The sequence below is a fragment of the Lactuca saligna genome, chromosome 6, assembly GCF_052625555.1.
Source record: "Lactuca saligna cultivar CGN05327 chromosome 6, ASM5262555v1, whole genome shotgun sequence".
NCBI classification, from domain to species: Eukaryota; Viridiplantae; Streptophyta; class Magnoliopsida; order Asterales; family Asteraceae; genus Lactuca; species Lactuca saligna.
Window position 1 is genome coordinate 120,680,761 of NC_136422.1, and position 24,581 is coordinate 120,705,341.

Below are 24,581 nucleotides of genomic sequence, written 5' to 3' on the forward strand. Positions count from 1 at the left end.
TGGACTTAGACACTCATCCAACAGTTCCTCCCTTTAGGACAATTCCTTTTATAGTGTCCGGTTTCACCACAACCATAGCAAGTCGGGCTGATCCCGATGCTAGTGGCTTGGGTGATGGTTCGTGCCAGTGCTCTATAGACACGAGTAGTATGCCCCAACCGGTTGCAATTATTGCATTGCAAATTACGAGAAACACCGTGATGATGAAAATTACACTTTGTGTATCTGGGTAGATTTCTGGCATAATGCCTTTCAGGGATAGGAGAAACTAGGATACTAGTCGGAATGGTGGTAGGGGTAATAGACGTCGTGGCTGCAGAGGTTGGCCTTGATTTTTGTCTCTTGGATACCTTTTGAGATGTATTACCCTCCTTCTTATCCCAAAACATTCGTTTCTTACTCTTCGGTTTGTGGGTTAGGATGTCCACCTGGGTTGACGTTCGTTGGTTTCCTTGGATGTTACTTCGGCCTGAGGGGTTGATATTGTTGGGTTTTGGTATAATACAACATCCTATGGTGCACATACAACCCTAAATACCTTGGATCTATGTTTTCACTAATTATACATGCAAATGGTTTCCAAGGCATTAAACCTATAACTAGCATGCATTTGACATAAACCATATAATATACTACTTAGGGAAACATACCTTTTATGTGGCTTGAAGTCTTGATGTATATGGCCTTAAGAGCTTAGCACCAATAGTATGAAATGCCTCAAATGGAATCACAACACACCTAGGACAAAGGTGGCTCTTGAGAGAGAATTCCATGCACCAAAACACCTCCATATTTCTCTAAGAAAAGAAGTGGTGATTTTGGCTATGTAGTAACCTATTTATATGTAGGATTCCAAGGGTCATGGGTATAACCCATAATCCATACCCATGGGTTTTATGATCCATGGTTCATGTGGCCCAACTCTTTATGTATCCATACATAAACTTGGTCCAACATGGATCATAAGCCCAACACATATGAATATAACTAGTTTTCATAATTAGTCCCCATAGATTTAATTAGTCTCTTTTGATCACTAAATTAATTCCAAATTAATTCTTGATCGATACTAATTAAAACATATGATTTCATATTAATATATTATAACTTATAATATATTAATAAACCATAAATAACCTTCTCTCAAAAGTCCATCCTAACAAATTGTCCTGATGATATGCAACCCAAATGGACCATGCTACTCTCGGGTCAAGTACATACCAATAATAGTTATGGGCTTAGACATCTAATCCAACAGTCTCCCACTTGGATAAGTCTAAAACTATTATTGCAAGTACGACTTCATAACCCGACTAGCAATCGTAGCTCTTAAAGTCGCTGTCGAACTCTGAATAAATCAATGACGCGTTCATTAGATAAGGGATCATATATTCCTCCATTCTAAATATCATATGGACTGAGACATGGATTATAATCATTCTCTCTGTCCATTTGTTGTTTCCCGATTTCTGATTTATGACGACTGAGTAATTGAACAAATCAAATCACTCCTGGCCCAGCCGAGCACTTCCATTTGTCATCATCAAATCATCGAGGGGCCCACAGATATCGCTTTTATCCCGAAGGTAAAAGGAACGGATAAACATCGACTCATATGGCTTGTTCTACTACTTGTTGAATAATACACAAAGGCACGTTTTATAGCACTGAGTTACCAAATGCGTTTTTGTGCAATCAATGTAGAACCAACTCATAGTAATAACTCATATCTCTAGGTTTGAAGAATATAAGATATTATCGTCTCATGATCACTCGTGATAAAATCCATGAAGTGATTCCAATGAGCGCGGGTTGAATTCAATACTCATAACTTATGAGCACTCATGAGTGTTGTAGCCCTTTGTCCAACATCTTAGACCTCTACAAGCCAACCCATGACAGTCTTGATTCATATCTACTTCCAACATATGACCGACTGTGGATGGTTTGAATAACTTAGTCATTCCAGAAGAATAACCTAGTTTATTCTGTAAGTCAAAACATGCAAAATGAAACACAAGAATAATTGAATCTAATATGGTATCAAAACCTATGTACATAAATAAAACACCTTTTATTTATCACCATATGATTACACATTACTCATTGTATACTGTTTCAGCTATCAACTATATTCTTGAATTTAAAACAATAGTTGTCCCATGCTCCAAGCATGTACACTATGTTTTCTAAACACTAGTCATGTCATACACCAAGTATGCATACTATGTTTGTCTATGATCTTTACTTTGTGAGCTAGATCAATTGAAGATAACTTCAGTGATTCTATTTTCACACTCCCAAATCCTTACTGCAAATACAAGAATTCCAAATTCATGTCATTTACTGAAATCTGTTAGATTCTAAATTTATATGCATTGATCCTCTCGTAATGATTATGCACAAAGTCAGACAGACTTGACAACAACCATTACAGAGAATTCCAAAAGAGATCAGCTCCTTAGAAACTTCCTTCTTGCATTAAGTTTCCTAATCTTAAACAGATTGAAAATTCTAACTTTGAAACATTTCCAGATTCCATTTTGACTATCACTTTTGAACAAGAGTTGCCTCCTTACAGATTATGTCAATATAGTCCTTCCAGAATTATCACTATACTTCCAACTGTCCTTGAGTAACCAATCTTTGGTAAACCTTTGATTGTCCTCGATAATTGTTTAATCCTTTTAGTCATATCCAATTCTAAACCTTTTCCCTTCTTAATGCCCCAGGCATTTGGAAAATTTCAGAAAGGATGAATACAGCACATGTAATCGATCCTATATCCAAAGCATATGGGACACGATTCATGATGTCTCACATAAAGACTAAACCAATCTTTTGCTATAACATTTCCATTTCTATTTGCCAAGTTCAGATTATGAAAAGGGATGCCGTAATCATAATCGAATTTAAGAACGCAAATAATGGACCCATATACAGAATTTCCTTATGTTGACCCATTCCAACATGAAATTTATATATATTTCCTTGACTAAATGATTAAAACCTCACGATCTAAGCTTATAGATTTGAGATGAAGTATAATTTCCTCTCCCTTAATTATAGCAAAACAACTTTTCCCAATTGAAACCTTTTGTTTTCTATAATTAACATTGCTAACTTGCAATACTTATCATAATTATCATGCTCCCACTAACATGATGATTATTAGCATAACACTTATGCTCCCACTAGCTTTGACATGTACCCAGAAATCAACTGAACTTCTAGAATTCAATACTTTATTGACATTCTTACCAAAGTTCAGATTTCTGATACTAGATTGCCTTGATAAGACTTTATCAATATCATACACCTCTCTTAGATAGCTCACATGTGTGTCTAAACAATTATGAAGAGGGATGCCGTAATCATAATGTTTAGACCTGTTGTCATTCCCACAATTGCTATCTACTCAAAATCTACTTAGTGAAAGAGTTTCCTTACCATCATTTTCATGAATCGAAGAGCAACCTTATGACACTTTGATTTAATGGTGTATGTGTTCTTATCCATGTGAATTGTCAAAACCATAGTCACAAGACAAGGATAATGACAAATCTAAACTCATATGGACTAAACTCAATCTTAACTTCTTGCCACCTGGCAGCTCAAGGGCCTGCCATTGCTTCCAAGTTGTTGTGCAACACATTGAGAACTCTAAGAACTCATATGCAAAGCCAACTTTAACTGGAATGGGCACATAATATGTCAACACGATAGGTTATAAACCTCAAGTCGTGTGCTAGTGAAGAACTTCATGTTCTATTCTTGATTAGTTCTTGAGACTTTCAAGACCTTTAAGACTCCCACTGTCCTCTTGACCTATAAGACTCCCTTGTCAAACATCCAAGAGATAGTGTGGATTCTAACCAAGACAAACACTTCACACAATTGGCCTAAGTTGGTCTTTGTTTTATCCAAAACATCACAACTTACCAATTTCAAATGTACAAGAGTAGAAAACTTTTACTCTTACATTTGACAAGTGTTTTAAACCTTCTTTGAGACATGTCACTCAAGTTAAAATATTGGAGTATGACTCTAAGAATTGTTTTTTGGAACGAAGTATGAATCATCTTCTTGATTTAACCACTTCAACAATTCATAGTTCCTCTTCTTAGCTATAAGAAAGCACTTAGAGGATGAATTGTGATAAGGTCTCTAAATCATTAAGATGATCATAAAACCTGATAAGAAACTACGTTCCCATCTTTCCATATTTGAGAAACTTCTATCCTTCTGCCTAATTTGATTCTTCTTATTCGCTCTGCCTTACATTGGAACCTTTTTCCAATGTCTCAGAATTACACTTAAGCTTGTAAGTATAACCATATTTACTGAACTTTAGTAAATTATGATGAATAATCTAATTGATCTTTTGTGGTGGACTTGACCAATGCATAAGAATGTGTACTCGACCCCTTAGTCCTTTAGTTGACTCACACATCCATGTGAACAAGTAATTAGTCTTAATTTTCCAATACTTGAAAGTTCTCATTCATCATGCTATACAACTTGCATGATTCCAAGTCCCGGTCCAATTGAGACTTTGGATGATGAGAATCTTTCCTTATTTGGTAAATTTAGACATTACCACAAATGAAGGAATCAATTTCATATTTCCACTCTTGCTATTAATGGAATCATATAAGCAACAATTTTTCCTCAAATGCCATTGTAAGGATATTTTAAAATAAATAAAATCAAAAAAATTTCTTTTATTTTAAAACTATGCGGAAAAACTTATCCTTACAATCCATATGAAAACTTGTTGTTATCTATTCCTAAGCAATACCTCATAACTCCTAAGAAGTAGCTCAAGAATCCGATCTTCAAACTACGCGATAGAAATCCGTCTATGCGATCAGATTCAGCATATTCTTTCTTTAAGTTCCTTCACTTTTCTTTGATTCTTAAAACATTACCATGTGACCCAGTCACATCATCTATCAGGAATCTCAGAATAGAAACTTAACAGAGTTAGATTAGTGGATTTTACGTGAAGTAGAGTCAACCTTATTGACTTTAACCTCTTTAGGTAAATTTGGCAGCTTCGCAACCAATGCCCCTTCCTTTGGAAATATAAACATATGGACCCTTTGATAATGGTACACGGGACTATCACAGACTTAGCTTTTCTCTTTACCATTTGGTCAACCGAGTTGACTATGGTCGATCCCTTTCCATTAGGAAGAGAATGCTTTTTTTTGGATTTCCTGTGTCCCTATTGTCAACGTCCATCAAGTTTTAAGGAAGTTGATCTTAACAAATAGATAAGATCATTAAGGGTCATGTCATAGTCTGTTTCATAGGTGTAGCAAAGGAACTCACTATGTGACTTAGAAAGTGATTGAACCACCAGCTTTCTCAAGACTTTGACACCCAACTCTCCCAACTTGTCAATATGTGACTACATCTCCAAGATGTGACCACACCTAGACCTTACCTTGCCAATAGGGCTTGAGTGATCTTAAACTTTTCAAGAACTTGTGGGTTAGGGAGCATAATTGGCGGAGGTGAAAGAAGTATGATTTCCAAGGGACATCATCTTCATTAGGAAAGCTTGTTTCAAGAGATTTGGTAAGATCATAAATGTCTAAACTAGACATCTTTTGGGAGATATTCAGGATAGTTGATTTAAAGTCCTTAATATGACACCCAATATGAAATATCAAGGCTAGGACCCAACAAACTATTTTATAACTTAGAAGAGGGATGCCATAATCCAAGCTACAAAATATTTGAAGGTAGGTGAATGATGATTCACCAATTTCCACCATGAAAAACGAAATAATAATTAGGTTTTAATTGGTTTTGAAACTCCTAGATCTTTGAGATTCATTGAACTGTTCAATGGCATGTTTCAATCTCGAGTGTGACCTTCAGGTTTTGTGACTGGGATGCCGAGGATCACAAAACAAGGTGTGAAGTAACCATGCAAATTACTTGGCACCCTTAAGTGTTTACCCCTCAATCGATGTGTCGGTTAACCACACACGCTCCATCGATACTATGATAAACATTAAGTTACCCTTTGCCTACCTTGTTAAATACGAGTTAGTGTGCTGGTTAACCACACACGCTCCACTAACCGACTTAAACAAAGTGCAAAGTGTAATTTCATGGATTAGCACCTTATTCACATTTTCCTAAGTAACTAAGATTGGGTATTTATAAAAGGTTTAGTTACTTAGTATTTATCATTAATACTTTTAATGAAGGGAGAATTATAGTCCTTGTCCTACCCGTTCGGCTAACGACCCTCCACCAGTCAAGGAAGCGGTGGGTGAGAGTGGACACCCATTAAACTACCATTTTATAGGTTGTAACCTTATACCCCCCTTATAGACCGGCTTCGTGAATGAGGCTTCTACTAACGGTAAGACTGACTTTACTCTTATATACACACACACACACACACACACACACACACACACACACATATATATATATATATATATATATATATATATATATATACATAAATATTATTAACTTATAATATTATAAAGTATAAGGGTTGAATTTTAACTTTTAAAATTCTAAGGTCTAGTTTGGAATTAAAGTATACATGGGGGGTAACTTTACAAATTCCAAAACTTGAGGACAAGTTTTGAAACCTTTCAAAACTCTTGGATTTTTCATAACTTATGAGTTTAATTAAGGTTTAATGAAAAAAAATCAAGTTCCATAACTTGAGGACAAGTTATGGAAGACATTAAATCATTTAATGATGATATTAAAAATAGAGACTCTTTTATTTTCATAACCTATGAGTCTTAATGACACTTTAAAAAGAAAAACTCTTCACTTTCCATAACTTGAGGACAAGTTATGGAGTTCATAAAAACCATTAAGATAAAATATTCCAATTAACACAATAATCAAATAATGTTTCTATAATCTAGATTAAACTCATAAGTAAAGATAATTCATATCAACAATTTTCAAGAAATTAGACAATCATATAAACTAATACAAATCTTGAAACTTTGATAATTATCCTTCGAAGACTCTTGGACTTTAAAACCTAAAGAGTTAATAAATGAGACATTTCACATCCATAACTTATGGAAGTTTCAAAACTCTTAAGATCATAACTTTAAAAAAAACTTTTGAGTTCCAAAATTTTATGACAAAATTTGTAACTCCTTAAAACCACTTAGATCAAACTTTTAAAACAAATAAAATAATCATATCATTCTATCTTTTAATAAATTGATCTAATTCAACTCTTGTAGTAAAGTGACTCAAATTTTACAAATTATTAGTTTTTCATAAAATCAAGTAATTATCTTAAAATTTGACAAACTTCATGTTTTCTTTTCTTTTTTTTTTTTCCATCAACTAGAAAAAAAAATACATTTGCATCAAATATAGTAGAAAACAACCCATGGCTCTGATACCACTGTTGGGTTTTGGTATAATACAACATCCTATGGTGCACATACAACCCTAAATACCTTGGATCTATGTTTTCACTATTTATACATGCAAATGGTTTCCAAGGCATTAAACCTATAACTAGCATGCATTTGACATAAACCATATAATATACTACTTAGGGAAACATACCTTTTATGTGGCTTGAAGTCTTGATGTATTTGGCCTTAAGAGCTTAGCACCAATAGTATGAAATGCCTCAAATGGAATCACAACACACCTAGGACAAAGGTGGCTCTTGAGAGAGAATTCCATGCACCAAAACACCTCCATATTTCTCTAAGAAAAGAAGTGGTGATTTTGGCTATGTAGTAACCTATTTATATGTAGGATTCCAAGGGTCATGGGTATAACCCATAATCCAAACCCATGGGTTTTATGATCCATGGTTCATGTGGCCCAACTCTTTATGTATCCATACATAAATTTGGTCCAACATGGATCATAAGCCCAACACATATAAATATAACTAATTTTCATAATTAGTCCCCATAGATTTAATTAGTCTCTTTTGATCACTAAATTAATTCCAAATTAATTCTTGATCGATACTAATTAAAACATATGATTTCATATTAATATATTATAACTTATAATATATTAATATACCATAAATAACCTTCTCTCAAAAGTCCATCCTAACAAATTGTCCTGATGATATGCAACCCAAATGTACCATGCTACTCTCGGGTCAAGTACATACCAATAATATTTATGGGCTTAGACATCTAATCCAACAGATATTTCCTTAAACTATGTTCAGTTTATTAGCTTGGAATTGTGCCATGACAGCGGTCATAGTAGCTATTACCGCAGCTTGGAATGTAGTTGTGTCTATATAGAGGATTAGGGTTTCGTCGTTCAGTTGACTATTTCTGGATGACGACTTGATTCTGTTATACGAAAGAAAAGGAGTTCATGAGTGATTATGGTCGGCACTAGATGTATTCTACTCATTTACAAAATTGTAAATTTTCGGTTTTGGTTAAACTGTTCTCGATGGTTGGACCTACATCCTATGATGTAGTATTGCTAAAGAGTTGAAGTAAGTTCATAGAATGGTCACAAGATGATTGGTATTTTGAAATGGACTATCATTGGTTGGTAGATAACATGATCCAACCTTCGACAAAAATTGGAAGTGATCCTTGAGCTAAAATGCCACAGCTCCATAATTTAATGGAAGTGAGGTTTAGATAGAATTATAACGATAGCAGAATGAAAGTATTTGAACAAGGATTGTCACAGGAATTAGTCGACCGTCAATATTATTGATATTTAAGATGTAATAAGTTCAGGAAAATTGACCTTGGAGTAAGTGTTAAATCATATCCGAAGGGAAGATGTTGACAACTTAGAAGTCTAGTTAAAGCACTTGAAAGATAGAAATACTTTACAGACAAGGGCTTCATAGAGCACAGATAAGAAAAGCTATTCCTTAAACCCAAAGAAAATATGAGCTAGACATATTCAACCGGCAGCGGTTACCCTTCAGATGAACCCTCAAGCTAGCCAGTTGACACTCCATGTCGAGAAGGTGTCGTTCATAAACTCTCTACCGAACCCGGAGTTTTATGACTTCATCTCGAGTGTCAGCTAGTGCTTGTAGCAGGACCTCGTGGTCTGTCGCAGACCTCTCCCAAGCATTTTCAAGATGAATGGTGCGAATTGTATGCATTCTTGTATTGGCATCAACCTCTGTTATGCGATGGAGAGTTGTCTTGCCTTGGATTTCGTTTCGGCAACTCTACGGACCAAGATTGGCAAGACTCTGTCTGCTGAGCCTCCTTCGCTCAGGTCGTAAAAGTTTTGATCTCCATTGAATGGCATAGGTTGATTCTGCTCTTGGCTTCACGTTTCCAAGCTTTGCACCCAAGAAGGCATCGGTCCTTGAAGTGTCGGATGAGGGTTAGTATTTGGGATGGGGGGCACTGGGGGTAGGTTATTAACATTAGGCTTAGAGTCAGAACCATTAGAAAAGCCTCCAGCATGGTGATCATCCAAAGGAATTGGATGATCATCTTCTGGCTCTTCTTCCAGCCATCCAACATTGCCTTCGTTTGGGAAGTACGGTTCGTTGTGCGGATGGAATCCAGCCATGTTTATCTATGTGCGAATAGGGATAAACAAATAATTAATAGACGTACTAACTAGATACTTATAAGATGATCGTTATTAGTTACTTCAATACTTGTATAGTGTATACCAGTTATATGTAATCAAAACAGGATAGACCTTTGAATAAGTGACCCTAACTCTAAACCCACAACCAAACAAGGAACAGTGAGTAAAGCAAAGATCACATATTCCCAGTCTATGACATCTTATTTACATATAACCTTAGCGTATCCACTTAGCAACTATTGACCTACTAATAAAGACCTTTTTAGTTCTCAGATAAGAATTATAGTAACACAAAATACTCCTATAGTATTTTAGGTTAATGTTTTGTTCTAATGTTTTCATTGCAATAGTGTTGGTAAGTTTTTAGACTTGTTGCAACACCACATCCATTCTTAGGCTCATGCTAGTCACTCCTCGGAAAGTATAGTTGATCAGGCTATATCCTCCCAGATTTAACTATATATCTCTAAGCCTAATTGTGTTGCTCAACAATCGTAATACTTTTGTTCTGTCCTAGTGACACTGATTTTAGTATGCATGCAAGTATGTATACTTAGTTAAACATTTTAGTATTTAAAAGTATAAACTATTGGTCAGAGTATTTAATCCCGTTGTTTTTATAGATTCTATATCTTTTATGGGTTGATATACTCGATTCACTATAAACAATGCTCTGATACTAATCTATGACACCCCCAAACCGAATTAGCGGAAACATTCGGGGGCAGAGGACATCATGTACAATATCACATCACAGAGTAATAGTAAATAAGTAAACACTATCATCAATTGAATTAATAATGTATTTTAATACAAGTGTGTTACGTATAGTTTGTAAGACACTAAAAATATGAATTAACATAAAAGATGAGTCTTGAATGTGCTCCATCTTCTCAAAAGCTGGAATCTGTACCTGTCTACTGAGACCTGAGAATACACTTTATTGTGAAAGAGTTTATCATCTTTAAAGCTGGTGAGTTCATAATCATTTTAGTGTCATTGTTTGTATCAAAAATTTTGTAACAACGTTTGAAGTAAGAGTTTGTAAAGGTTTGTAAATGTTTGTAAATATTTGTAAATGTTTGTATCTCCTAGAAAATCCTATATTTTCTACTAAAAGTAGCCTTCTAACAAGGCCCGACTATTTTGTATATTCGTTTCTTGTAAAAGTGTGTAATTTTCCCAAGTGTAACTATCATTAACAAAATATAGTATATACATTATCGTTTAATGTAAAAACGTTTCTATGTAAATGTATTAGGGAAAATATTATAGTACTGTAGTTTGTATTTGGAAACTACTTTAATACTACTTATCTTAAAGCCAATGAATTATAAGATAAGGTGAGATTTGTAACCATACTGATTGACGTCTGTAAAACACGGCGATGAAAGACATCGAAATAAATGTGACATTTGTCATCCCTTGGCTTGGTCAGCCGGGGACTATAGTTAACAGTCGGGGCGTGGGATAGTCTGCCCGTATAGATCTATACACACAATGCCCACTCTCCCTCCAGGAGACTCTGGTTACCAACATGACGACAATGGAATCCATGTCATGTAGAAGTAAATCTCATATTCTAATTGTTATGTTTGTGTATTTTCCTTCTGTTTACTTGTAAATGTATGTATATTGTATGTACTAGTGTATTTTTTCTCGTTATAGTATTCTCTATCTATTTCTCATCATAGTATGTTTGTATAGTTTCTCATAATAGTAAGTTCTCCTAGAGCATTGTCAGAAGGACTTACCTGAGGAAGTGATTGTATCGACTTGGTGGAACACCATCGCCAATCGGGCCTACACTCCTTCATCCGTGTAAGAGGGGAGTATGGAAGAATAAACATAATCATAGGGAATAGGAAGGCATTACCTATCACCAAGATTGGAGTTTATACTTTATCACTAAGTAGTGGTTTTAGTTTAGATTTGAATAAATGTTGTTACTCGTCAGAAATGGCAAGAAATATTATTTCCTTTCATGCATTATATAAACAAGGTTTTACTTTTTTATTTGATAATGAAGTTGGTTCGATTAATGCTTTCTTTAATAATGCTCTTTATTTTAAAGCATTACCTTGTGAGGGTGTGTAGGAAACTATATCTTTGGTTGATAACTTTGGAAATAATGTATTGTGTATTGATTCTATTAATGATAATAACTTGGATAAAGCATCATTATGGCATTATCGTCTTGGACATATAAGCAAGAAACGCATAGGCCAACTCCAAAAGGATGGAGTCTTGGAGTGTCACACCCCCAAACCGGAACGATGGAAACGTTCGGGGGCGGATGACTTCATGTGGTAACGTAACAAATGAATACATAGTAAAGAAAGAAATACAACCATCATATATATATATATATATATATATATATATATATATATATATATATATATATATATAATTGAAAGTTTACATTGTTTAAAAGAGTACATGTTCAAAACTAATTACAATATGATGTCAAAATATGAAATTAAACTGGTGCCGCAGCGTCCCTTCTCTAAAACCTGTTTGTTACTTGTAATTACTGAATCCCTGGGACATACAAGTAGTTTTGAAAGAGTAGATCAGCATTTAAGCTGGTGAGTTTCATAAGTATTTAATGACAATGTTTGTATGAAATGAAATGCTTTTGTTCTTTGTTTGCTTGTTCCTAGAAAATCCTATATTTTCTACTAGTATAAATGTAGCCTTCTTTCAAGACCAATGTTTGTTTCTAGTAAATGTATGTACGTATAAGATTTCCAATACGTCTGAAAAACGTCGTCAATCATTGTGTTTTTAATAGTCTATGTAAGTTTTATAACCATACTATTGACAAGGAATGCCTATACACAACGTTCTTCAGGTGTTGGAATGTTCTGACGTTTGTCACCCCAAATGGTGGATTGTAGCTAACAGTCAGGGAGGGGGTTGACAAGCCCGTATAGATCTGTACACAAACACCATGATCCCCCTCCAAGGGATTCTGGTATATAATACAGGACATGAAATGTGTACTCGAACGTACGTAAAGTTAATGTCTCACTAAACTTAGTATAAAACAGATTTACGTGTGAAAATGTTCGTTCATTATTGTATATGAAAGTAGCTTCTTGAAATAGTATTTCCATGTATATAAAAGTTCGTAGTATTCTCGTAAAACTATACCTATTATAGTTTCCTAAAAGTGTGTTTCGTTTGTATAATAAACCCTCAGTGAAAATGTTCACTTGTTATGAAAAGTGTAGTTTTTGTAGTGCCAAAACCGACACACAGAATTGTAGTATACGCAAAGTATATTATTGTAACAACCTGAAATCTCCGCATCATTTCACTGTAACTCTTTAGCGCAATCGATCGTCGTTCCGATTCCGATTTCCGATTTTTCCGTTTAATTAAGTCATTAATTAGTACACATTTAAAATGACTTAATGGGTGACTTAATACATTTGGAAATCATTTTAACACCCAACATTAGTGATCGGAATAATTCTAGAATTTACCGTATCGGGTTACGGTAACTCAATCGGGTACGACCAAAAACCCCGTCTAATGCCGGTATCGGGTAGAATTCCACCGTGTCCAAAATTTTAACACTATATAAACGTGTTTAGGACTTCATTTGAAGCCTTTGGCCAAATTATCACTAAACATTTCCCACCTCTCTCCTAATCCAAGTTTAAGGGATCAAAACTCAAAATTAAGGCTTCTAATCTCTAAGGTACCTTCCTAGCCTTAATCTATAACATATTTGACATCCAATTTCGAGTTTAAGACATGAATTAGGCCAACATTCATGAGTTTACGGCCATAGAACATTCATGGGCCGTAAACTCATATTTCAAGGGTTTTTAAGCCCTAAAACCCTTCCTTTGCATAGTTGGACACTAGATATGACTTAAGGGCTTAAAGGGAAGAACTTATAACATGTAGAACATGGATTTAGAGGGACAAAAGTGAGTTTACGGCCAAGGAACATTCTTGGGCCGTAAACTCATATACAAGGGGTATTTAAGCAAATTCACCCTTCCAAAACCTAGTTGAGACTTAGATATGAACCTTGGACTTGCTAATCTAGACTTGGAACACTTTAAACTTGATTTTTGTGTAACAAAGAAGAGCTTACAGCCAAGACACTCTCTTGGGCCGTAAACTCCTCTAAAAGGGTGATTTAAGGCCTTTAAACATGTTCAAATGCTTCCAAACTCAATCTATGGCTTTGTGGTAAAATCTAGATGCATCTAAAAATGGTTTAAAGGATTGAAACACATCAAAAGTATGATTTATGGGAGTTTACGGCCTAGGAACATACCCTTGGCCGTAAACTCATAAAACAATGTTTAAGATGCATCAAAACACACTCAAATGGCTTGTATAAATTTCTAGAATCACATGTGATTGTTTTAAACACCAAAAACTATCTTTTTCAATGGTAAAGGAGAGTTTACGGCCTTAGAACATTCCTCTAGGCCGTAAACTCCAATGAATGTCTTAATTGATGTTCTAAATTCATAACAATGCTTAGAAAATTAGTTTGAATCACATGTGATTGCCCTAAATAGCTCAAATCAATTTTTCTTAGCCTTGGTGAGTTTACGGCCGTAAACTCTATGAGTGTGGCCGTAAACTCATGCTTTAAATGTTTTAAATCCATTCCAAGTGTTCCAAGGTGTTTAGATAATCATTCCTAGCAATCCCTAAGTCCATTTGAGCCCTTAAAACACCAAAACCTCACCCACATGAGTTTACGGCCGTAAACTCATGTATGTGGGTGTCCCATTGTTGTAAACTCCTTAAAATTTTTACTTATGGGGAGTAAAACTCAAGTACCAAGTCCCTAGTGTCATTACAAATCCAAAGATGTCACCCGGGTCACTTCGAACGCTCGTTTTGAGGTGTTTAACCTCATTGGAGTGTAATGTTCCATATGATTAGTGAATGTATCTCTAATTGTATATATGGACATTATATCATTTTACATAGGGTCATCGTGAGTAATCAAACCCCGAACCGACGTCTAGCATTCAAAACCGACACGTTTCCGAGTCCGGTGAGTTCATACCCCTACCCTTTTTCATTGTTTTCACTGTTTTCAGGGGGGAACACAAGCAAAGTACAAGGAAATTCTTGTACTCAAAACACGTTTTCAAATGTGTGTTTTGTATTTCATATGCTTTCATTACTGATTACCGTATCCGATAACCACTTGAACATACAGGTCACGTAACACATATTTGTGAAATAGATCTTTAAACTAGTATGTTTTACCTATATTTCACAAATGGTTTTCCACATTTTATCAGTTAAAAGCATGACATTAAAACATTTGAACATACTACTTGTACACTGTTTTGTCCTCGGTAACACTCCACACACATGCGCGAGTGGAGGGCTAACATATTATTACTAGTAAATTTGTTATTCCTGTATGATTGGAGACACGTCCTCGGAGAACACTCCACCCAGGTTACGCGAGTGGAGGACTACACCCATAACCAGAATCTCTGGTATTTAGAGAGCGTGACTTGAGTGTATAGATCTATACGGGGCTGACTACCCCACACGTGGCTGCTAGCTACAGCCGAACCGAAATGGTTCAAGGGTGACGAAAGTCATAAGTATGTTGACGACTTATTGCCACATGTGGACTACTTATTGCCACAGGTTTCAGTCTATTGTATGGTTATGGAACTCGCAATTAGGATAACAGAGGTTTACTTACAGTAATAATGGATTACTTTATACATCGTTTACATCTTTTACATCTTTTACATCTTTCACGTATCGTAACCAACATTTGGGAAAGTACGGGACTTTCCTGGGGAAAAACATGGAACCTAACCGCGATTACATCTTTTACATCTTTAACATCGTTTACATTAGAAGCTTACATGCAGGAAAGCATGGGGCTTTCCTGGGTAACACTTACATAAGTAGAAAGAATTACAAAATGGATAACATTACATCTTTTACAATTTGTAACATACAATAAGGAAAGTATGGGACTTTCCTGGTTACACACGATAAGTAAACAAAACAGTTTAACAAATCAGATAACCAACTGTACATTTTTTTTTCATATGAGTAAACCTGTTTTCAGTGTACAAACTTACTATACTTTACATTTGTGAAACATTAACCAACTATTAAGAAAATACGGGATTTTCTTAGTATACATAACATTTTAGAAACAGAAAGAAAACCGAAACATTTTCACAAACAAAACCGCTTATGAACTCACCAGCTTTATGCTGATTTTCAAACCGCTTGTGATCTCAGGTCAGCGTTAGAACAGGTACCCGAAGATCCTTTTGCTTGAAGACGGTGTTCATGAAGGCCCGTTACATTTTGTCTATATGTACTATGTATCACAACTATACAAACTTTACTTTTGAAACAACTGTAAAACTGTTACTATGTAATGTAATGCTTGTTTTACTTTACTTACTATGTACATTGGATTTGATACTCAACATGGTAGTCAACCCCGGAAATGTATTCTGCCTTTGGTTTTCGGGGTGTGACAGATTGGTATCAGAGCCCTTGTTTATAGTGAATAAAGTATACCAAACCTTACATGGTATAAAACTATAAACACTAAAGGGCCTAAGTGCTCTGAATTAAAAGTATCTTCAAACTACAAGTATTTTCAAAAGTATACAAGTATACCGAACCGTCGTCATCTGTAACCACAAGTAGAAACAGAACATAAGTAAATGGGTGTTATGTACTACGTTTAAACCTGGGCAGTTATGTAGTCGTGTCTAGGGTCAATATAGCCTGGCCAACTATATTCATTCGAGACACGGCCAACATGTGCTTGGGAGTGACTATAGTATGTGGCATGCCTAAAACTTACCCTAATATCCCAAACATCGAATCATTGTCGTAAACAATTCATGAAATACTATGGGAGTAGTTCTCGATTCCGATCCTCTGTAATAATCCTCATTCGAGTAGTTCTCTGTGATTACTCTTAGCGATAAATTATCTGTTCGATAACTCTTTCCTGCTTTATCGCTTACTCGAATCATATAACTGCCATGTCTATCGATTCAATGTAGAGGACTTACCATCCTCTCTTTCTTGATCTTATTAGATCAAGATGCCTCCCCGAAAGAGACCTAGCTCAAAGAACAACAACAATCCTTCTTCGCCGCCACCTCCTCCCCAGTTTGACCTAGCATCAGTCCAGACAATGATGACCGCTGCGATGGTAGCAGCTATGTCACAAATGAACCCTAGTGGTTCAGGTGGTGGTACTCAATCTCAAAACCCTGAGGGTAGCCAGGGACACCAAAGAGGGGGTTCCTATAAGGATTTCATGAATGCGAAACCAACATCTTTTAATGGCGCTGGAGGTGTCATTTCTTTATCTCGATGGTTCGAGAAAATTGAGTCCATCTTTGAAATCTGTGCTTGTGCGGAGTCCGATAAAGTCAAATTTGCAGCCTGTACCTTCGTTGATAAGGCCTTGACTTGGTGGAATGGCCGAGTCAAATCTCTGACCTTACCCGTAGCCAATGCCATGGGCTGGGAAGCCATGAAGGAACTTCTCATTGCTGAGTATTGCCCCCGTGGTGAAATGCAGAAATTAGAGCACGAGCTCTGGAACCTGAAGATGAAAGGTTCCGACATTGCTGCATATACTTCCCAATTTGATGATCTTGCACTTCTCTGCCTGGGATTAGTCACTCCAGAAAACTAAAAGATCGAAAGGTTCGTTTGGGGATTATCTCAACCAATAAAGAGTCACGTTTTGGTTGCTCGTCCGGATACCTATGATAGTGCCAAAACCTTAGCACAAATTCTGATTGATCACAGCGACGATGTCAAGGAAATCACTACCACTTCCGAGCCGACTCAAAGGAGTGGTGAAAAGAGGAAATTCTGGAAGAAGAAGAAGGGTCAATCTTCTCAAGGATCCTCCAAGAAACAACAGACAGTGGCAGTCCATGCTGCTACTACTACTCCTGTTGTTGCTGTTTCTGCCATGGGATCCACAGCCTCAACTCCTACCAGTAAATATGCTGGTAACCTTCCTCAGTGTGACAAGTGTAAATACCATCATCATCCTGCTCCCTGTCGAGAATTGTCTTGCACCAACTGTGGTAAGAAAGGGCACACAGTTCGGTACTGCAGAACTCCTACCCAATCAGCCAACCAATCATCGGGAGCAGGTGTTAGTCAAGCCTGCTACAATGTGGTGAAGTTGGGCACTTTAAAAGGGATTGTCCCAAGAAGTCAACTGCTGGTAACACTGGAAGAATTCTAACCATGGGACGGGAGGAAGCAGTTGCTGATCCCACTGTTGTTTCGGGTACGTTCCTTCTCGACAACTCATATGCTAGTATTCTTTTCGATTCGGGTGCTGAAAGGAGTTTTGTTAGTCATGCATTCAAACATAATCTAAAACCAAATCCTCAACCACTAACTGAAACGTTTACCATCGAGATGGCTAACGGTGAGAAAGAAAGCGCTAACGATGTATTCATAGGTTGTACACTTACCCTAAATGATCACTCATTTCCTATAGATCTCATGCCCGTTTCCATTAAGAGCTTTGATGTTATCATTGGCATGGATTGGTTGAGTCCCAATCATGCTGACATTCTTTGTTACGAAAAAGCTATCCGTCTCAATCTTCCTTCGAATCAAACTCTCGTAGTCTATGGCGATAAACCCAGTTCCAACCTTCATATCATTTCTTGCATCAAAGCTCGAAAGCTCCTTCGAAAGGAGTGTGTTGCATTCTTAGCTCATGTGATCAACGAGAAACAAGAAGTTAGAGATCTCGCGAGCGTTCCCGAAGTCTGTAACTTTCCCGATGTGTTTCCCGAAGAACTTCCAGGGATTCCTCCCGAATGTCAAGTCGAATTCCGTATTGACCTAATTCCTGGAGCTACTCCCGTAGCAAAATCCCCGTATCGCTTAGCTCCGGCAGAAATGCAGGAGTTATCCAGTCAACTCAATGAGTTGCTCAGTAAAGGATTCATTAGGCCGAGTTCCTCACCCTGGGGAGCTCCGATTCTGTTTGTCAAAAAGAAAGATGGATCCTTTCGGATGTGTATCGACTATCGTGAACTGAACAAGTTGACCGTTAAGAACCGATATCCTCTTCCAAGAATAGACGACCTCTTCGATCAACTCCAGGGAGCCAGCTACTTTTCTAAGATAGACCTTCGCTCAGGGTACCATCAGTTACGAGTCCAGGAGAATGATGTTCCCAAGACAACTTTTAGGACTTGGTATGGACACTACGAATTCGTAATGATGCCCTTCGGTCTAACCAATGCACCGGCTGTGTTCATGGATCTGATGAACCGGGTGTGCCGTCCCTTCTTAGACAAATTCGTCATCGTGTTCATTGACTACATCCTCGTATACTCCAAAAGAGAAGAAGACCACAAACAACACTTGAGACAAGTGTTAGAAACTCTTAGGTCCGAAAAGTTATACGCGAAATTTTCCAAATGTGAATTCTGGATACGGAAGGTAACTTTCCTCGGTCACGTGGTAAGCGAGGAGGGTATTCATGTAGATCCTTCCAAGATTAAAGCGATAGAGAGTTGGTCGGCACCGAAAACACCCACAGAAATTCGTCAATTCTTTGGTCTCGCCAGCTACTATCGACGATTCATTCAGAATTTTTCCAAAATCGCCAAACCTTTAACCACTCTAACACAGAAAGGTGTACCCTTTTGTTGGAGTGATAAGCAAGAAACTGCATTCCAAACGTTGAAGAGAGCCTTATGCAGCGCGCCTGTTCTGTCTCTGCCTGAAGGGACAGAGGATTTCGTGGTCTACTGCGATGCGTCAAATCAAGGATTAGGTTGTGTGCTTATGCAAAGAGGAAAAGTGATTGCCTATGCCTCTAGACAGCTGAAAGCACACGAGGCCAACTATACCACACACAACTTGGAGCTAGGAACGGTAATCTTCGCATTGAAGATTTGGAGACATTATCTCTACGGAACCAAGTGCACAATTTTCACAGATCACAAGAGTTTGCAACACATCTTTAATCAAAAAGACTTAAACATGAGGAAACAGCGATGGGTAGAATTACTCAGTGACTATGAGTGTGAAATCCGTTACCACCCCGGCAAGGCCAATGTGGTAGCAGATGCCCTTAGCCGAAAGGATAGTACAAGCCACAAAGTGAGGAACCAGACGATGACCATCCATTCCAACTTACCCATGCAAATCCAAGAAGCTCAGTATATAGCCCTCAAACCCGAGAACGTGTCAGATGAAACCTTGAGAGGGATGGAGAAGAAACTTGAGATCAGAGGTGACGGAGTTCACTGTTTCATGAATCGAATCTGGATTCCCAGATCCGGTGGATTCAGGGAAATAGTCATGGAGGAAGCACACAGAACCAAATACTCTGTTCACCCGGGTTCGGACAAGATGTACCTGGATCGCAAGAAACAATACTGGTGGCCAAACATGAAAGCTGAGATAGCTACATTTGTGGGCAAATGTCTGACTTGCGCCAAGGTCAAAGTTGAACATCAGAAGCCTTCATGTCTGCTCCAACAACCCGAGATTCCCGAGTGGAAATGGGAGATGATCACCATGGACTTCATCACCAAGCTACCCAAGTGTTCTAGTGGGTACGACACCATTTGGGTAATTGTCGATCGTTTGACAAAATCCGCTCACTTCATCCCGATCAAAGAATCATACAAGATGGAGAGACTCGCGCGAATCTACATTCAGGAGGTAGTACGTCTACACGGTGTACCTGTATCCATTATCTATGATCAAGATAGTAGGTTTACCTCCAGATTCTGGCAATCTCTTCAGAAAGCCCTTGGAACCAAACTAGATATGAGCACGGCGTATCATCCTCAGACCGATGGACAGAGTGAGAGAACAATCCAAACCCTGGAGGACATGCTTCGTGCATGTGTCATTGACTTTGGAAAGTCGTGGGATACACACCTATCCTTGATCGAGTTCTCGTACAACAACAGTTACCACACCAGCATTAGAGCTGCCCCGTTCGAAGCTTTATACGGTCGTAAGTGCAGATCCCCTCTGTGCTGGGCCGAGGTGGGGGATACACAGTTAGCCAGGAGTCGAGTCCTCAACAGTGCTCTCACTGGTCCTGAAATCATCCGCGAAACCACCGAAAAGATCATTCAAATCCATAACCGACTGAAAGCCTCACGTGATCGTCAAAAGAGTTACGTTGATAATCGTCGGAAACCACTAGAATTCCAGGTTGGAGACTGTGTCCTGTTAAAAGTCTCGCCCTGGAAAGGCACTGTACGCTTTGGTAAGCGTGGGAAACTTAATCCGAGGTACATTGGACCCTTTGAGATCCTCTCCACGATCGGTCCAGTTGCCTATAAACTTCATTTACCTCATGAACTCAGTAACATTCATCCTGTCTTCCATCTTTCAAATCTCAAAAAGTGCCTATCCGATGAAACCTTAACAATTCCCTTAGACGAGATTGAGATCAATGAAAACCTCAACTTTGTGGAGGAACCGATCGAAATCATGGATCGAGAAGTCAAACGTACAAAACAAAGTCGCATCCCGTTAGTGAAGGTTCGCTGGAATGCCAAGCGGGGACCGGAATTCACTTGGGAACGGGAAGACTCAATGAAACAGAAGTATCCACAACTCTTTTCTTATCCATGATTTGTATCTTGTCTTATGTTCTAAACTTGAATTTCGGGACGAAATTCCCTTTAATGGGGGGATAATGTAACAACCCGAAATCTCCGCATCATTTCAATGTAACTCTTTCGCGCAATCGATCGTCGTTCCGATTCCGATTTCCGATTTTTCCGTTTAATTAAGTCATTAATTAGTACACATTTAAAATGACTTAATGGGTGTCTTAATACATTTGGAAATCATTTTAACACCCAACATTAGTGATCGGAATAATTCTAGAATTTACCGTATCGGGTTACGGTAACTCAATCGGGTACGACCAAAAACCCCGTCTAACGCCGGTATCGGGTAGAATTCCACCGTGTCCAAAATTTTAACACTATATAAACGTGTTTAGGACTTCATTTGAAGCCTTTGGCCAAATTATCACTAAACATTTCCCACCTCTCTCCTAATCCAAGTTTAAGGGATCAAAACTCAAAATTAAGGCTTCTAGTCTCTAAGGTACCTTCCTAGCCTTAATCTATAACATATTTGACATCCAATTTCGAGTTTAAGACATGAATTAGGCCAACATTCATGAGTTTACAGCCATAGAACATTCATGGGCCGTAAACTCATATTTCAAGGGTTTTTAAGCCCTAAAACCCTTCCTTTGCATAGTTGGACACTAGATATGACTTAAGGGCTTAAAGGGAAGAACTTATAACATGTAGAACATGGATTTAGAGGGACAAAAGTGAGTTTACGGCCAAGGAACATTCTTGGGCCGTAAACTCATATACAAGGGGTGTTTAAGCAAATTAACCCTTCCAAAACCTAGTTGAGACTTAGATATGAACCTTGGACTTGCTAATCTAGACTTGGAACACTTTAAACTTGATTTTTGTGTAACAAAGAAGAGTTTATGGCCAAGACACTCTCTTGGGCCGTAAACTCCTCTAAAAGGGTGATTTAAGGCCTTTAAACATGTTCAAATGCTTCCAAACTCAATCTATGGCTTTGTGGTAAAATCTAGATGCATCTAAAAATGGTTTAAAGGATTGAAACACATCAAAAGTATGATTTATGGGAGTTTACGGCCTAGGAACATACCCTTGGCCGTAAACTCATAAAACAATGTTTAAGATGCATCAAAACACACTCAAATGGCTTGTATAAATTTCTAGAATCACATGTGATTGTTTTAAACACCAAAAACTATCTTTTTCAATGGTAAAGGAGAGTTTACGGCCTTAGAACATTCCTCTAGGCCGTAAACTCCAATGAATGTCTTAATTGATGTTCTAAATTCATAACAATGCTTAGAAAATTAGTTTGAATCACATGTGATTGCCCTAAATAGCTCAAATCAATTTTTCTTAGCCTTGGTGAGTTTACGGCCGTAAACTCTATGAGTGTGGCCGTAAACTCATGCTTTAAATGTTTTAAATTCATTCCAAGTGTTCCAAGGCAATTTAGGTAATCCATTCTAACAATCCCTAAGTCCATTTGAGCCCTTAAACCATCAAAACCACACCCACATGAGTTTACGGCCGTAAACTCATGTATGTGTGTGTTCCATAGTTGTAAACTCATTTAAATGTTTACTCTTGGGGAGTAAAATCAAGTCCCAAGTCCCTAGTGCCATTACAAGTCCAAAGATGTCACCCGGGTCACTCCGAACGCTCGTTTTGAGGTGTTTAACCTCATTGGAGTGTAATGTTCCATATGATTAGTGAATGTATCTCTAATTGTATAGATATGGACATTATATCATTTTACATAGGGTCATCGCGAGTAATCAAACCCCGAACCGACGTCTAGCATTCAAAACTGACACGTTTCCGAGTCCGGTGAGTTCGTACCCCTACCCTTTTTCATTGTTTTCACTGTTTTCAGGGGGGAACACAAGCAAAGTACAAGGGAATTCTTGTACTCAAAACACGTTTTCAAATGTTTGTTTTGTATTTCATATGCTTTCATTACTGATTACCGTATCCGATAACCACTTGAACATACAAGTCACGTAACAAATATTTGTGAAATAGATCTTTAAACTAGTATGTTTTACCTATATTTCACAAATGGTTTTCCACATTTTATCAGTTCAAAGCATGACATTAAAACATTTGAACATACTACTTGTACACTGTTTTGTCCTCGGTAACACTCCACACACATGCGCGAGTGGAGGGCTAACATATTATTACTAGTAAATTTGTTATTCCTGTATGATTGGAGACACGTCCTCCGAGAACACTCCACCCAGGTTACGCGAGTGGAGGACTACACCCATAACCAGAATCTCTGGTATTTAGAGAGCGTGACTTGAGTGTATAGATCTATACGGGGCTGACTACCCCACACCTGGCTGCTAGCTACAGCCGAACCGAAATGGTTCAAGGGTGACGAAAGTCATAAGTATGTGGACGACTTATTGCCACATGTGGACTACTTATTGCCACAGGTTTCAGTCGATTGTATGGTTATGGAACTCGCAATTAGGATAACAGAGATTTACTTACAGTAATAATGGATTACTTTATACATCGTTTACATCTTTTACATCTTTTACATCTTTCACGTATCGTAACCAACATTTGGGAAAGTACAGGACTTTCCTGGGGAAAAACATGGAACCTAACCGCGATTACATCTTTAACATCGTTTACATTAGAAGCTTACATGCAGGAAAGCATGGGGCTTTCCTGGGTAACACTTACATAACTAGAAAGAATTACAAAATGGATAACATTACATCTTTCACAATTTGTAACATACAATAAGGAAAGTATGGGACTTTCCTGGTTACACACGATAAGTAAACAGAACAGTTTAATAAATCAGATAACCAACTGTACATTTTTTTTCATATGAGTAAACCTGTTTTCAGAGTACAAACTTACTATACTTTACATTTGTGAAACATTAACCAACTATTAAGAAAATACGGGATTTTCTTAGTATACATAACATTTTAGAAACAGAAAGAAAACCGAAACATTTTCACAAACAAAACCGCTTATGAACTCACCAGCTTTATGCTGATTTTCAAACCGCTTATGTTCTCAGGTCAGCGTTAGAACAGGTACCCGAAGATCCTTTTGCTTGAAGACGGTGTTCATGAAGGCCCGTTACATTTTGTCTATATGTACTATGTATCACAACTGTACAAACTTTACTTTTGAAACAACTGTAAAACTGTTACTATGTAATGTAATGCTTGTTTTACTTTACTTACTATGTACATTGGATTTGATACTCAACATGGTAGTCAACCCAGGAAATGTATTCCGCCTTTAGTTTTCGGGGTGTGACAATTATTTATATAAATACATAAATCATTTCTCATTTTAAAAGATAAAATGTTGTCGTGGTATAATTTGCATATGAAAGTT